At 36.3% G+C, this 17982-nt stretch overlaps 1 pseudogene; it reads left to right on the top strand.

Annotated features, from left to right (window-relative positions):
• The first annotated feature begins 16454 nt into the window (after positions 1-16454).
• On the top strand, positions 16455-17780 carry LOC132162004 (E3 ubiquitin-protein ligase PUB23 pseudogene; annotated as a pseudogene).
• The last annotated feature ends 202 nt before the right edge of the window (positions 17781-17982 follow it).

Below are 17982 nucleotides of genomic sequence, written 5' to 3'. Positions count from 1 at the left end.
AAGATACTCAACATCGCATCTGGAGTTTTCGTACTGATTACCACAAATATGAACCGGGTAGTACGTCTTAATTTGAAAAGAAGTCCTGGTAGCATCAGTAGAGGCATGAATCCTCCATGAGCAATGGTCTAATTTACAGACTGCACTCACCCTACTCGTGTCATTGTGCTTGTAGTTGTAATCAAACCCTTTCTGCACAGCATGCGTCTTCAGTGCCATCTTGAAGGAACTTGAATCTGCAAATTGATCCCCAAGCTCAAACGTCACTGGAATCTTCAAGTCATGTTTCAGATTGAACTGTCTATACCGCTTCCTTTTTTTTCCAACCTCGGCAGCATCACTTTCTTGCAAACTTGCAAGACCATCACTTTCATCATCAGATTCCTCTTCCCCAAAATCGGCTCCTTTATCACCTATGTTAATGTCAACTTTTTCCCACCATTTGGACGTCCCATCATTCTCTTTATTGACCTCAGCAGCATCATAGAAAAGGTCCTCATCCTCGCCATCGGTTGCTTCGAAGTCAGTCAACAACTCCTTGATAACTTCATCAATATCCTCTTCCACTTTCTTCTTCCGTGGCCTACCACCACGTCCACTTTTTTTTTTACCAGTTTTGGGCACGGTGTCCGCACCAACATTCTGATTGTCTTCCTCGTCCTGCAAAACCGGTTGAGCAACCCGTCTTCTTCTTCTTCTACGTACTGAAAAATATATACAAATAAATTAAAATAAAAAACCTAAAACAAAAGAATCAACTAATAAAAACCATAAATAATTGTGACAACATAAGAGTCCAACTCAATTTCAATTTCTATGTACCTCCTCGGCTGGTGGTCGGTTGCCCGCTTGGTTTCTTGGATGGCGTAACAGAACGGGCAGCCTTAGTTTTAACTCGGGGGCTTTTGAAATGTTTTGATTGAGAATGTCCACCTTCTCCACCTTGTCCTTGTACATCTCCATCTTCACGTGCAGCATTAGGTATGTCCTCCATCCCTAAAAGAAACAATCAAATTTGTTGTTAGTCATTCAGGAAGGGAAGGCTAAGTGCTCTCATGATATATTATTTGAAAAAACAATTAAGTTAACAAATAAGAAATAAGTATACTACCTTCAGCACGGGGTATTTCATCCACCCCGTCACCTTCTCCATCTCCATCATGAAGGGGAGGCCTAGGTATCTCACCCACCCCGCCACCACCTTCTGCATCTCCATCATGACGGGGAGCCCTAGGTATCTCACCCACCCCGCCACCACCTTCTCCATCTCCGTCATGCTGGGCAGTATTAGGTATCTCACCCACCCCGCTACCACCTTCTCCATGTTGTCCTTCAACAGCTTCAAGAAATAAATGCTCATCTACTATTATAGCACTGTCCACCATATGTTCAACGTATAAATGAACATCTTGTGCTCTGTACTCATCCATAATATTTACAAAATCTACAACGTCTGCATCACTATTTAAAGATATCACTTGATTATGTGGACCATCACCGACATTATACCAACATCTAACGTCGCTCATGTATCCTAAGTCACGAACCAACTCTTTGACTTCCCACATACTAAAATAGTCAACATCATAGCCTTTCACTTCATGGACGTCGCCACCAACGTAGTTAAATGGGGTATGCGTCATTGTTCCACCGTGGTGCATGATTATATTGACAGCCATATCTGTAAACATATAAACGAGTGTAAGAAAAAATATAAAAGAGTGTAAGAAAAAATATTTGTCAATACAAGAAAACACAAAAAACAATAATATCTATCTATTGCATGAAATGAAATGATATATATATATATATATATATATATATATATATATATATATATATATATATATATATATATATCATTAAAAATTATACATGCATGTTTTGGACTCAAGATGCCCAACTTAAGCTGATTTTGGAAGTTAGGTTGACATAGTTGGCAACCATTCAATTGGGAAAAAAGGACAAAACATAATAGTAATAATAAACATATACTTTTGCACATGCATGTTATAGGTGCAAAGTGCACTTTTCGCTCATTGTTATATGTGGAAAGATCAACAAATGCATACAATACATGTAAAAAATTTCTCTTTCTATAAGAACCATTAACCTATTCAATGCCTTAAATTATGCAAAAATTCATCAATATACGTAAAAGAGGCAGGTTTAAGTTACATTTGCTACTTAATAACTTTCCATAGGATCACTATTTTGCCAAAGTCACCATTACATTGTATTAATATACATGTCCATCATGCTTGCTAAATATTAAGAGAATGAGAGATTAGAAACTGTCTAATCTGGAAATGTTATGGAAATGTTAAAGATAAAGTTTCTTTAAAAAGAATTTTAAACAAGCTTATAAATAAATAAGTTTTAGATTATAGTAAATCCCACCAGATTGACATGAAATTTACCATGCACAATAGCATGGAGGGCATGTAATCCAAGAAAGTAGTTGAATATAGGTACAATTATATACACTTGTGAGCGTGAGAGATTAAATCTCATATTGGAAAGCTATCACAAGAGGATATAGACAATTTATCCTAGAAGACAGCTCATGAGATAATAAAACCTTCTGTTTAAGGCAAAATGTGGTTGAGCTAACTACTAAAGGAAAAAAATTTTAAATATAAAGAACAGTATATATATATATATATATATACCATCTTCAAATTACTATTTCATTATCAATGCCTCATCCAAATTAAATCCCATATTAAAATAACAGATAAATTAAACACCAAATTTGACTTCTACAAATTCAGAACATCAATCCCCTTCTAGAATGAGCACGGTGAGTTGTATATTGAGCAAGTTGAGTTGTACATTAAATGGAAGGAAATTAAGCCCCACAGAAAAAAATTGATAGAATCCCTTCTGCCTAACACGACAAAATCCCCCTTGACCAAACCTGCCAATGCACACGACACAACAACTGTCTCATTCCAGGACCACAACCAAGGTGGACCACACCCACTGCCAATCAACACTAATATTGGCTCAAAAGTGCAATATTCGACAGATGTTGGACAAAAAACAAGTTGCGGATGGGGACAGAGGTTGGACAAAAAACAGGTTGGGGATGGGGTTTCGACCAAATGCTTCCAACACAACAAAAAAATTCAAAAAACAACTATTAAAGGCTTCCATTTCAGTCAATCAACAAAACCCACAAAGAAATTTCGGAAAATACCTTCGTCGAAACCAGATTTTTTCCGATTCAAAATATTGTGATTTGACGGAAACCTAGCCGGAAAAGTGACGCCGAAATGGGTGATTTAACCGGTGGGTACTGTCGCCGGTGGCCTCTGTCGCCGGTGGTTCTGTCTCCGGTGGGTCCTGTCGCCGGCGGGGTCTGCGTCGGTGGTGTCTGCGTCGGTGGGTTGCCGCTTGAGGTGTATCGGGAGGCTGGTATTGTGACCGTATGAAACTTGAGGGTTTCAAAAAATAAGCCCTCAAGTTTAAGCCAAACTCACCGTTTTGGATGGTCCAAAACGGTGAGTTTTATATCCTACGTGTCCAATGTGAACACGTAGGATACAAAATTCTACTGAGGTGGACTTAAGTAAAACGGTGCGTTTAACTCAAATAACGGAAGTTAACAAAAATTAACGGTAAGGAGTTTTTAAGTAGTCTCGAGTGACCCAGGGATTAAATTTCCGAAAAAAAATACCCAGGGAGTTTTTTAAAAAAGCGCGTTTACCTAAGGATTTTAGATATGATTTTCCTAATAAAAATATTATTTTTAACTTATAAATATCTTAGATGATAAGAGGTTATAGGGTTTATTCGTAGTTGTTGTGGCTCTACCCACTAATAAACATATAATTTTTTGCCATTTAACATTTTTATGAATAAAAAAATAATATTTTTATTGCATTGTAACATATCTCAAATAATTAATATGGTCTTAACTCCCACATAGAACACGTGGTTTATAAAAATTCCACGTAGCATTTATTAATGGCTTTTACTTTATAGGGTTTTGAATATGCATGAGTCTAAGGTCAAAACAGACTAGAAAATTCTCACTAAATTACAATTCAGGTCCACGTACTTACGAGGGACCAATCGTATCTAGTATTAGGGCAGAACTAATATATATATATATATATTGGGAGATGGGGACCATGGGGTTGCTGTTCCAAGTTTTTGACCAGCAAAGCAAAGGTAGAAACTTCCCACGACCAAAAATTAATGTTTCCACGATCGATCTTTACATGAGTTGAATTATATCATATATGCCACGTGTATATATATATATATATACACGTCACAAAATTGCATGTCTATATGATCTAGACAAGATTGTAGTCTTTTGTCCTCTAATTTTTCAATTACCAAGTACTTTTATTCTCTAGGATATTTTAGGATTCCAATTCTAGTTTCCCGTTGGTTTGGAGTTTGAAGTTACTCACAACGTGTATTTGAATTTTATAAGGATGTCTTTTCCACTTGGTTTATTGTCGTCCCAGCTGCAATATTAATATTTGTTGGAAGTTCTACATTACTTGGGTATTAAAGAGATGAGCTATTTATAAGGTGAGGGGAAACCTCAGCTCTTAAGCTAGCTTTTGGATTAAGTTAGGCCTAAGACCCATTTTTAATATGGTATCAAAGTCAAAAGTCCTGGAGATCGAACCTCTTGACTCCGTCAATTCACTCTCATTTAATTAAATATTTCACTTATTGATCCCACACGTGAAGGAAAGTGTTAAAGTAATGATTAAGTGATTAAATTTACCTCTTCCGACCAGCTTAAGCTTTTGGAATAACTATGGCAGCCCCAACCCTAGCTAGCTAGCTACCTACCATGAGAACTTGAATGCCTGTGCTGCATGTTGAACTTTTCTTGGCCCGCAATCGAAGCTGATGGAGGAATCATTGGTTGCAGATCGGCTGAGATTGGTCCATCTAGTTGGCAACGAATACATGGACTAGAATCAAAGTTGTAGGCATGCATCTAGAATAATCCTTTTTTTTTTTTTTTTTTAGTTAATTATGTTGTAATTAATTTGTTTAATGCCATTTGAATGTGTTAATTAAGCATGCCATGATCAGTTAGCATTCATCATACGCCAAGAATATATGAGCTCTATTCATGAAATTCTTAGTTGTAATATTAAGAATTAATAGCTTTATTTTCTTGTTTATTATAAACAGTTGAATCATAATATATTGTCTTTTATTTCAAGGCGTCATTTGTCTCCTTACGCTTCAAATTTGCCTGGAGTTCGCATACATAATTATAACCATCCATCCATAAAACTCGTGTGATAAACGTTACCAAAAGATTTGTGATTTTAGACACAATATATTTTGCCTCAATAACTCAAAAAATATTTTTGATGGTGTAATTTGAAAGACCAAAACTTTGTGTTTAGCTATCCTGTAGGCACAATATATGTTGCCTCATCAAGATGTTTATTGGTAATGTTTTCTCTTTGTTAATGGCGAAGGAAAGGGTGAGAAAGAAGAGGAGAGTTGACGTGGAGCTAGCACACATGGGTTTAACTAAATGATGTGTCAAGCCTAACATGCCTTGTTGCCCGTGAGTAATCAAATCAGCCGCATGTAACTATCTGATTTGTTTGACATGGCACATTAATAAATTATGTCAAAATCTTTGACGGAAGTTAATGGAGGTAGAAAGCTATTTGTTTTTTTTTTTATTCTCAACCAATTTGTATACCACAAAGAGCTGAATTATAAATGGGTGTAACCACAAAAACTGATTCCGTATTTTTTCAAAAAAAAAAAAAAATGTGTTTTTTTAAGTTGTTGGTCATGGGGATACATAATTTTTTTTACAAATGGATCATGAATCTCAAACTTGGCTATAGGAGTGATATTCTTGATATATATAACACTCCTCAATACACTTAAAAGATTATTTCAAAGGTAATTTTCCCATCCTATTCTATACAATATTTATAATCATAGTGAGTTAAATAATAAGAAAACAACAAAGAAATTCGTACTCCCTGATCATGTTCTTGAGAAAGTATCATCACTTGACAAATCCAACGGGCTCCAATTAGAAATCAACGAATTTGGATCTTCAGCTTCTTGTCTAATTGGCAACTGGAGCAGCTATTTTGTGGAGTGGTTGTTTCTCCTTTATTGTCTTTTTGTTCTTTTTTCTACATTTACTTTTATGTTTTGTTGCACTTGTTTTTTGTGGGTTACTGTCTCATGGTCCTTATTTGATTTGATCCAGTGAAGGAGACTTTTGTAGTTAGTGTTCATTCTTTATCAATGACTCCATTATGGTTTGTGGCAGTAAGTTTCCTGCAATAACCATTTCATGATGGTTGTTGCCTTTACCGGTTCGAGCTCTTCATTAAGTCTTTTTGTCGTTTGTTTCCTTACGCGGCTCTTAAAAATGCTTGTCTCATTTATGGTTCTTTTAAAATTATGAATGAAACCATTGCCTGTTATTTCTCTGTTTGTTTGTACTGTCTTTTTCGTTTGGGTTATATTATTAAGGTGCTCACCCTTTTATTATTGTCCGATCCTCCGTAACTTGTTTGCCATATTTGAATAAAAATAAAAAATAAAAAAATAAAAAGAAAGAAAAAGAAAAAGAGATGTGTAGTGTGCCCCTCTAAAGGAGCCCATCAAATGGAAATCCTAAAAAGATGATTGGATTTGGCGTAAATTTTTTATTTTTTTAATTAAAATAATAAAAATAAAAATAAAAATTTACGCAGTGATGCACGCCGGGCGTAAACTCTATCATTACCCGTTAAAAGAATCCAAACAATGTGCAGCCAATTAGACGATTTTATTTATACCATGTGGTCATGTTTTAATTTTAATTACCACGTGGATGCATGCAAAAACTGACGTAAGTTTCAAAAGCGAATTATTTGCTAAAGTTTGTCCAAATGCCATTCGCAACAACTTTAATGATTATATTAGTTGTAAAGTAAATATAATTAGTAATTAAATATGATCATGATAATTAAGGAATTGGATCATCTCCGGTCCAAAATGGATTGGAGAGCATCTGCCATATGGCCAGCATTTCTTCTAAGAAATCTTGAGGCCATAAATAGGACACATATCCCACTGATAAAAATATAATAAAATATTATTTACAATTTAAAAACTAAAATACTAAAAAACTGATGGAGTGGCTGGCTACTCCATCTTTGCCATAAGGAATGGCCGGCCACCCCATAGCCCTTGGGGTTAATTGGGCCAAATAAAAATAAAATAAAAAAAATAAAGATTGGCATTTGGGGGTGGCTCGGCCACCCCCGTTGGGGCTAGGTGTGGCTTTGGCCACCCCAAGCCTGGGCCTGGGGTGGCCAAAGCCACAACCCGCCCCAACGGAGATTTTTGGGGGGGGGGGGGGGGGGGGGGGTGGACAAACCACCCCCAAATGCCAATCTTTTCATTATTTTTATTTTTTATTTGACCATTGGGGGTGGCCGAACCACCCCCACGGGCCATGGGGTGGCCGAAGCTATACCTAGCCCCAACCAAGGTGGCGGCCACCCCCTATGGCAAAGATGAGGTGGCTAGCCACCCTCATTAGTTTTTTAATATGTTAGGTTTTAATTTTTTTTAAATTTTAAATAATATTTTATTATATTTTTGTTAGTTGGATATATATGTGTCCCATTTATGGCCTCAAGATTTCGTCTAAGAAATACTAAGAAAACCTGGCCGTCAACTGGATGCTCACCAGTCTAAAATGGACTATAAAGGATTCGATTACGATAATTAATAGTAACTAGCACATGACTCGCGTTATGCACGGGATTCTTCTGTGTAATTTAATTTTAAAATTTAAACGTATCCCCATCTTACTTTTCATGTGAAAAAAATTTATTATGTCTATTTTAACGAAAAGGCATATTAAAGGTTATACACCAGTACATTATTGAACATGCAATTTTTTTTAAGTGTACTAAACATGTACTTAATGACACAATCATACACAGATGAATTAAAACATAAGACTACCATTGAATTTAGTTTAATGTATAAAAACTAAAACATGGTAAAATTTTTGTTCCCGTCGGAGTAGTTTAAAATGAAAAGAAGTATAAATAGAAAAAAAAAAAAAAAAAAAAAAAGCAAGAATAAAACTTGGATTCTGATTATCAAGGCATTAATAGAAATTAGTAAGAATTTAGGAAAAACTACACTTCACCTGTAACATCCCCAGTCCGTTAAGACTGAGTTTGCCACTTTTCTTCTTTTTCTAAAAATTCTTGCAAAGATCTATAAGGTCTATCAGAGTACTTGATTTTAAAAGATACAATAAATGCGTAAAACATTTTTTTCAAGAGATTTTATTACAAGCGGAATTAGAAAACATTAGATTTTAGTTGCGGAATATCATATCATTACAATAACTTATATGAAAAGACTTTGAAAATTAATAATTATTCCCACCCCATTCCGGCCTCCTATTCCAGCATCCTTTCTACCTGAAAACAAGAAATAAAACTGAATGAGCCCAAAGGGGGCCCAGCAAGTAAAATCCACAACCATAAATAGTTTTACTCCTTGTTCTCAGTTTTGAAAATCGTTTTCACAAATAAATATACATCCAGCCATAATAATATATGTACGTACGGTTGCATCTCCCGTAACATATACATACTATTACATCTAGTAATAAATCATCGTTGTAAATCATCTTTATAAATCATCATCATAATGCATCATTATAAATCATCATTATAAATCATCTCTGTAAATCATCATAGCATATCATCGTTGAAAATATAGTATCATTTTCTCATAATAGGGCCCATGTACACTATTACCCCTGTGCACGAGGGTTGCGGGTCCTTGTGACCATGGCACTGAACTGTGGCCTCAGCCATGCCCGACCGTCAATTAACTCTTTTTCTTGGTGCACTCAACGGTCTGTTGATGGAATACCACCTTCTGGCATAGCCTCCTTTAGTGGTTTCGCCTCCATCCGAGTATCGGTACCGAACTCTTCTCATTCTTACTTATCTTGGGGCCAAAAATACTCTCCTCCATACATGTGCCCTCATTTCATAAACATTTATCTCATCTCTTGTACTTTTCTTTATACTTCTTTTGATGCATCTTAGGGCAACATGTAGGAGGGTTTATCATCCTTTTTTCTTTCTTATAATCATCATCATTTTTCAACTTTCTTTTCTCAAAATGGAAACCTTTTCAAATATAAACTTGTTGTACTTAGAAAGCGTTTAAATAAATAGAAACTTTCTAGATAATTCTTTTAGAAATCCTTCATGCATGCAACATAACTTCATAATACATAAATAAAATAATCATTTACAATTTACTAAAGAATGAATAAATAGCATGACATGAAGTAATTTTAGAAGGGGTAGTGAATTTACTTACCTCTAGACTGAAGCTAGAAGTGGTATGAAGGAATCTAGTTGCTCCAATATGACTAACACCACTAGTATATCTTTTGAAACTACTTTCTAAAGTCCGCTATCTCTTGTGTTCTTTCTTTCTTGTAGCGCTTGGTCTCGCCCTTTCTCTCTCTGTTCTGAGTAAACACTCTTAGAAAGAAGAAAGACCGAGTAAAAAGCGGAAGAAGGAAGAATATATGCAAGAGATGGGAGAGGAGATGAGTGGTGAAAATACTGAAGGAGAAGAGCTCTATTTATAGGAGAAAATCAAATACTATTTCACCAACCCTATACTATTTCACCAACCCTATACTATTTCACCAACCCTATACTATTCTACCAACCCTATACTATTCTACCTATACTATTCTACCTTCTTATTCTACCATCCTTATACCTATCATTTACTATCCTATTATTTCGCCAATTACCATTCTCTAATTACCACTCTCATAAATTTCCCAAGAATTAAAATCCTTAGCTACAATGGATATTAAAATAACATCATTATCAAAATAATCTATTTAAATAGCTTTGAAAATTCTGGGGCACTACATCACCCCCCCAAAGTTGGCAGTGTTTTTCAATTTGACCTCCAATGTTTCAATTTTTGCAATTCACCCCCCTAAATTTTCAATTTTTTGCAATTTGGTCATTCCGTCAGTCAAAGCCGTTTTGACTGATGGAACAGTGATCATGTTCACCGCACGTGATCACTGCTGGCCTTTTTGTAACCAAAATGCCCCCATGCTTTTCTGTCACACACGCACGTCCAACCCAACCTAGGCTAACCCACGCTGCTCCGATCTCCACCGGACCACCGCTCCAGCTTTCCATTCAGCTCTCAGGTTTGTCTCTCTATTTCCCTCTCTCTCTCTCTCTCTCTCTCTCTCTCTCTAACAAGTAACACGATTAACGGTCTAAGTTTCTAACAAGTTTATCTCAAATATATCATTCTCAGGTTCAGTGCTTTCTAATTCTTACAAGTTTCACAGAATCACGGTTTTCGTTAATCACAGTTTGGTGCTTTTCCTTTGCCGGAGTTTGTTGAATCCCCAAAACCTGGCTTCGAACTTGGTTGGCTTTGCTTAGATCTAGCTCATCTGTAGGAAGAGAATAAGGCGCGGGGCAAGCACATGGAAGAGGACAAGGCGTGGGGCAACGCGTTAGCTCTGGGGATGCTCTCATCTCCCAACATCTGTCTTTGGGCTTAGACCTAACCAATCCAAATGCAGCACATGGTTTTCCTGAAGATCTGCATCCCGCCAACAAACAAAACATACAAGCAACACATTGACTTGTACGATCCCTTTAGGAAGACTGTCAACAAAATGAATAATTAAAGTTTGAATTAATTTTGTAGAAAATGACATTCAAAGTTTGAATTAATTTAGTGTTAAAGGGGACTCTATCTTTGAACGCCAAAGGAGGCAGAGGAGGAGATTCTGATCTGTTGTAGATGATTCCGTCATTTGGGCTCTCTATCCTGTTGCAAGTAAAGGAAAATTTCCGAGCAATGACCCATCAACGAACTCTGGCAAAGGAACAGCACCAAATGATGCCATTTGCTGTGGGTAAAGTGTGGGTGAGGGCATTTTGGGTACAAAAAGGCCAGCAGTGATCACATGCGAGTCACATGATCACTGTTCGGTTAGTCAAAACGGCTTTGACTGACGAAATGGCCGAATTGCAAAAAATTGAAACTTTGCGGGGATGGATTGCAAAAATTGAAACATTGGAGGTCAAATTGAAAAATGCTGCCAACTTTGGGGGAGTAAAGTGTAATTATTTCAAGAATCTATTATATTGTTGGTGTGATACCTATTATATTTCGATACAAATAAAACTCGTATACTTATGAACATTCGAAGAAGAAAAAAAAAACATAGGTAAAAAGAAGCAAAATATTTTTTTATGAATACAAAATAATACTACATTTTTTAACTCAACATTGAATGAATCTATTTTTTTTTTTTTTCCAAATGATAAAAAAAATTTTCAAATTTTGAACAATTGAAAAAAAAAAAATACAGAGGAAAATAAACAATTTTTTTTTTTTAATAAAAATTTGTTCCTATAGATATACTTAGTTTAAAATGAAAAGTATAAAGAAAAAAAAAATAGCCTTTCAAAATAATGGGCTATATATATGGCCGATTTTTAATTTTTTTGTTTATAACTTATATGGCCGATTATGAATAGTTAATTAATGTAGTATGTTAGCCGCCAGAAAGAAAAGCGAAACCCTTCAGCCACACAGGGGAGGAGGGTTGGTCGTTTGGCTGCCTCCCTCCTCCCCTCGTCCACTTCACTCCGGTGCTAGTTATTTACCTAATGCCCTAACTATGGTGCCTCCTCTCTTCCCCTTCCTTGCCCCCCCTTTCCCCCTTCGTTTTCTCCGTTTTTGCCCCTTCCCTGCCGCTTTTCTTCCCCTGCCTTCATTTTTTACAGCAGGCTCATTGGCCTTGTTTTGGCTCTTTGTGGGTTCGACTTGTGGGTGGCTTTCTTTCAAACCCTCATGGATTTTGTCTGTGGTCGCCGCCGACCTGTGTCCCCGCTTCACTGCCCAATATTAGGGTTTTCTTTCATGCGTCCCCACCGCATTGAACTCCCATGCCTCTTACGCGGTGGTTTCCGGCTTGCAAGGGTCCAACTCCCTTCCAGCTACCATCTTCCTATTTTGTGCTCATTTTCCTTGTTTTTTCACTGTTTTGGTGGTTCTTTGTTGTTTTTTCCTTTTTTTTTTTTTTTTTTTTTTTTTTTGTGGTTGTTTTCAGGTCTTGCTTTGCCAGTCTTCTCCGTGCTTGTTCGCCGCCCACTGTCCACTACTGGGGCTTTCGACGTGTCGCCGCCGCGATGAGCTTCCAACGCCCCTTCAGTTTTCGGTTCCTAGCGTGTGCATGATCGGAGTGTGTTGTTTCTTTTCTTGTTTTATTTTCCTGTTTTGTTGCTTCTTTAAGATGTATTTGTGTTTTGGCTTGTGTTTTTCCCTGTATTGTTCAATTTCTCTGTTTTGTTCGGCTTGTAATAAGGCTCTTTCCTCTCTCACTCAATCTATGTCACCTTTAGGTTAATTAGTTTTGGTCCAGACCTTTGGGTTGTGGATGTGATCATTATCTTGACATTCGGGTCGAAGAGAAAGAGTTTTGACATGAGAGTCTTTCCGCTCTCAAGATCAAGAAATAATTGCTATCCATGCATTTGGTTGAGTTTGTCTGTCATAGATCTAGTATTAAATCTGATTTTAGTTATGGGTTAGCGGATTGGTCTTGAATCTTGTACTAAACTTGGTAATCTTGTATCTTTATGCTATGGTTGCTTTAGAGCTTTATGAGGTTATGTTTTTCTCAAAAAAATAAAAAATAAATAAATAATAATGTAGTATGTTTTTAAATTCTAAGTATTGTCTTTATATAGTTTTGGAAAGTAATAAATTCTGACAAAAAAAATATTGTACAAATCAAAGGCGTATAATTTTGAAAAACCCAAAACCCTACTTGTACGGACTTATCGCGACGTTCACTCTGCTCCCGTTTACTTGGTCTTCCACTAGTATTAATATAAGCCACCAGTTCCATCTCCAACTCATTTAAAATTAGGTCAAGTGTCTATAGACATTTAAAACGTTAGTCTATATTAGTAAACTGCTATTAATGACCTTAAGAATTTAATATGCGCTTTAAATGTTTATTGACACTTGACACCTATTTTAAATTGGTTGGAGGATATTTCCTCTATACTGGTTTAGAGGAAATTTCTGTCCAAAATTTATAACCTTTCTAATCAATGCCTTCTCTTTTCTGGAATTGGATTATTTGGTTTCAAATGAAATAGTGATGTTGTTTAAAATTTTAAATTTTAAATTATGCAAACCAGTTTTACCCATTTTGATTAAATTCACACCTAATGAGTTTTACTAAAAATGTTATATCTCAAATTTTTGGATATTTGATTTGAGCAAGATTGATGGCATTGGAAAGTTAATTCAAATATCTACAAAGTTATGTGTCATGAAGTTTGGCTAATTCCGATGTTTACTAGGTCAAAACGGGATGCAAATGGAAGATTGAAAAACTGGACGAAAATTAATGCAATAATCCAATAAGAAAAGACTTGATTGCTCTATTGGGAACTTTAATAAAGATTTTATTCCAGCAAATCAAACAATCCAGCAATCAAATATATTTTATTTTATTATTTACATTATTTAAATTATGATTTTATTTAATTGTAATTTTTTCTTTATTATTCTAGAAGTTCACATAATAGGCTTAGGTTTATTTTTGCTCCAAGTTTGCTTATTGTTATAAATGTAGCCAACCTAATATGTAAGAGACAGATTTATGTATTTTGATCAATTTATCAATATGAAACAGAGAGTGGGTGATTTTCTACCCCTTTTGCCTTGATTTTTTGATAGAATCTTGGTTTAAGAAAAGTTGTGATTCTATTGTTATTTGCTATTGCAAACCCTCTACACCATCTTGCTTCATGATGTAATATATATAATGGATAAATGCAAAATTGGTCCTTGTGGTTGGCCTAATTTACAAATCACTCACTGTGGTTTAAAAAATAATTTATTGGTCCCTAGGGTAGGTCAAAATAACATTTTACTTCCTGAAATCATTTTCTGTTAAATGATTTAACGGAAACCATTACATTGCCGCATCACACTCAATAAAAATAAGACACGTGTTCTTTTTTATTTATGCTTTTAAAAAATGACAATTACATTTCTTTCACGTCATTTTGAGGCTCCAACACACACTTCACGTCAAATTAAATAAACATAATCATTCTATATCCCCTGTGCCGCCGTCGTCTTCATCTTCCCCAATGATTCTTGCCGTCGTCTTCATCTGAGTCTGAGACTTGGGCATTTGCGTTTTTTGGCAGTACTTTCTATTTATGTAAACAATCTTTCCCTCTCTGTGTGTCTGGTTATTTTGTTTTTGTTCTATGGCAAGTGCTTACTAGTTTGAGTTAAATAGATGTTGGAAGATAGTAGCTTTAAAAAGCAAACCGTAGGTTTATCTTTTAAAAAGTGATATCTTTTTTGAGATATGCAATTGTTTTTTTCTTTTGCGGGGCTTGTTTTGTCCTTTAGTGTGCATGTGTAAGATGGTGCTTGTGCTTGTAGGAATATTCATGTGTGGATATAAATCTTAACGGAAAATGCTGATGAAAACAACGGCCTAACAACCGCTATATTTTTATGTATGCCTTCAAACAGTAAAAAGTAACCTCAAGAGCTGAACCCATGTTACTATTTTGTGTACGTGAAATTATATTTACTTTTTAATAACGTCAAGAATATTCTCAAAAAAAAAAAAAAAAAATACAAAAGTAACTTATTTGATAGGTGATAGTAATATGAAGGGTAAATAAAAGTGAATAATTTTAGGCCTGCGGATGTCATTTTTTAAAGAGGTGCAAATAAAATTGTACATGGTAATACATAATTTAGGAGGTTAAAGTAGATATATATATTTTTTTATAAAAATATATTAATATATTATAAATGTGAAAATAAATAAGTAAATTCCTTAAATTACTGCCACGGGTGAGACGTCATGGTCGGCTTGGCGGTTGACTTCACATTAAACAGAAAAAACATACAAAAGTAGAAATAAAACATCCAACTACCAATAAAAGAATTTCGTAAACCATGGGTACTGCGGATTAATCTATGGCCAGGCGAACGACCAGAGCGATCAACGGCTACGCTGCTCTCACACGGGTTCTTATTGACAACGAAGGGCTCGTGGAAGCCTGCAGGGTGGAATTAGGGGATAGGATCATAAGGACAGGTCAGCCTCTCTAAGAGGAGTTGGCTGGCGATGGCGGCTTTGAAATTTTGCCATGTGGATATGCATGGCACTGCCACTACTATTCTTACTGTCTGAGTGGGACTAGTAATTGGGTTTTTTTTGCCACGTGAGAAGACTTGATTTCATGGCCGACAACGACAATTGATTGTTAATTTTCTTCTTTCTTCTTGATTGTTAATTGGATGGGGCTTACCAATTTTTCTTGGAGCACGTTTTTTATTAATTGTTGTTCTAATCTCTTTGTGTGAGAGCTAGAATTTTCAACGCAACCAAATACTGTTCTTCATGAGTACTGTTAACTACTTTTTAAGTTTAAAGTTACAAAAATAAAAAAAGTTTAAAATAAATATATATATATATATTTTTGAAGTCACAAAATCTAAGGAATGTACGTAAAATAATACTTGATACCTAAAAAAAAAGAGAAAATATTAAGGTTACAACATAAATTTAAGTTATGACCAATTTCTCTCCTACGTGTTATTTAAAAAATAAAAAATAAAAAAAATTGATAAAGAGAATTTTGGGATTCTAAAAATTTAGAAAAAAAAAAAACAATTTGCTTGATTTAAAATTCAAATTTTTTTTACACATAGAAAGAAGTTGGTTAAGAGTTAAGTTTTTATTGTGTCCATATCAAACCTTAAAAAAAAGGTGGAATACTTCGTACTGCCGTTACAAGTTGCAATGCCAATGGGGTTGACTAAGGCAAACATTGAATCATTTGGTCCTTACTTACCCTAATCATATATTAAATCATGCGGACAAATTCAATTTATGCAACTCAATTTCCCCATTTGAAAAAGGTTGGCCAAGTAGAACCATGGAGTGACATCGTTTCCTAAATAAACAAAATTGACAATTAATCCTACCCCTCCCACCACGTTTTGTCGGCAAGTGGACGTTTCTAAAAACCACGAGTTTCATAAAATTTAATTAAAAAAAAAAAAAAAAAAAAAAAACATATATACTTGTAGAGAGAGAAAGAAGTGAGAGAAAGTCAAAGGGCGTGGCACCGGATAATGCACATTCAATTAACCAGCCATTGATGACCGACTCTTAATAGCTTGGAAAAGTCATCTCTCTCTCTCTCTCTATCTCTCAACGCTCTCATTTTGTCCGTGTTTGACTTTCTCATTTAGAAACCTCACTCCACAACGCGTATATAAAACCCCCCCTGATCTCCTCTCCCAACATCTTCAAACCAATTCACACAGCTAGCGCCTTCTCTAACACCTTCAAACTTTTTATCTCGTATCTGCTCAAAATTAATGGACGAGATCGACGTTCCTCCCTTCTTTCTCTGCCCCATTTCTCTGGAGCTCATGAAAGACCCCGTCACAGTCTCCACCGGAATAACCTACGACCGCGAAAGCATCGAAAAGTGGTTGTTTTCCGGGAAGAACAACACCTGTCCGGCTACAAAACAAGCACTTCCCGCCGACTGTGATCTCACGCCAAACCACACTCTCAGGCGATTAATCCAGTCTTGGTGCACCATGAACGCCTCCCACGGCGTCGAAAGGATTCCGACCCCGAAGCCTCCGATCAGCAAAACCCAGATTGCCAAGCTCCTCAACGACGCCAAATCCCCACACTTGAATGCCAAGTGTTTGCAAAAACTCCGCTCAATCGCTTCGGAGAGTGCCGCCAACAAACGTTGCATGCAAGCTGCAGGAGCCGTTGAGTTCTTAGCTTCCATTGTGAGTTCAACAACAGTAGAAGAAGCTTCAAGCGCCGACGCCTTAAGCATCCTCTACAGTCTCCAGCTTTCCGGAGCTACTCTGAAGATTCTCATCGGGAAAAATGGCGAATTTATCAAATCATTGCTACGAGTCATGCAACGTGGCAGCTACGAGTCTCGTGCTTATTCGATTTTGTTGTTGAAATCCATGATGTCAGGTGCTGATCCGATGCAGATGATCAAGTTGGAAACCGAATTCTTCGTCGAAATAGTGCAGGTTTTGCATGATCAGATCTCCCAGCAGGCCTCAAGCGCCGCATTGAAACTACTAATCCAGCTTTCTCCGTGGGGGAGAAACAGAATCAAAGCCGTCAATGGAGGCGCAATTTCTGTTTTGATAGGACTTCTTCTTGATTCTTCCGAACGAAGGGCTTGTGAGATGATGTTGATGGCGGTGGACATTCTCTGCGGATGCGCCGAGGGGCGGGCCGAGCTCTTGGAGCACGCGGCGGGATTGGCCATCGTGTCGAAGAAAATTATGAGGGTTTCGCAGGTGGCGACCGACAAGGCTGTGAGAATTCTCCTGTCAGTTTCGAAGTTCTCAGCGACTCCGGCGGTTGTTCAGGAAATGTTGCAGTTGGGTGTGGTGGCAAAGCTATGTTTGATGCTTCAAATTGACTGTGAGAACAAGGCTAAAGAAAAAGCTAGAGAGATACTTAAGCTGCACGATAGGGCATGGAGGAGTTCTTCATGTATACCAAAAAACTTGCTCTCTTCTTATCCATCTTGAGAGAGAGAGAGAGAGAGAGGGAGAGAATTAATTTCCCTTTTTAATGAAGATCCTTTTTCTGTGTACATATATAAATATTGATTTAGTTCCACAAAACATTGGTGGAATATAAGACCATTTCAAATTACAATTAAGCTATGTTATTTTTCATTAATCGCTTCGAATTAATCTTTTGCTCACACTTTTTCATTAATTCTAGGACTTGGTTCTTGAATAAATTTTAAATATTTTCTTTATATAACTTTGGAAAGTAATAAATTCTGAGAAAATAATATCATACAA

Source organism: Corylus avellana, chromosome 10, assembly GCF_965113065.1.
Source record: "Corylus avellana chromosome 10, dhCorAvel1.hap1.2, whole genome shotgun sequence".
NCBI lineage: Eukaryota > Viridiplantae > Streptophyta > Magnoliopsida > Fagales > Betulaceae > Corylus > Corylus avellana.
Note: the sequence above shows the minus strand (reverse complement) of the source record. Positions and strands in the feature narration are given on the sequence as shown.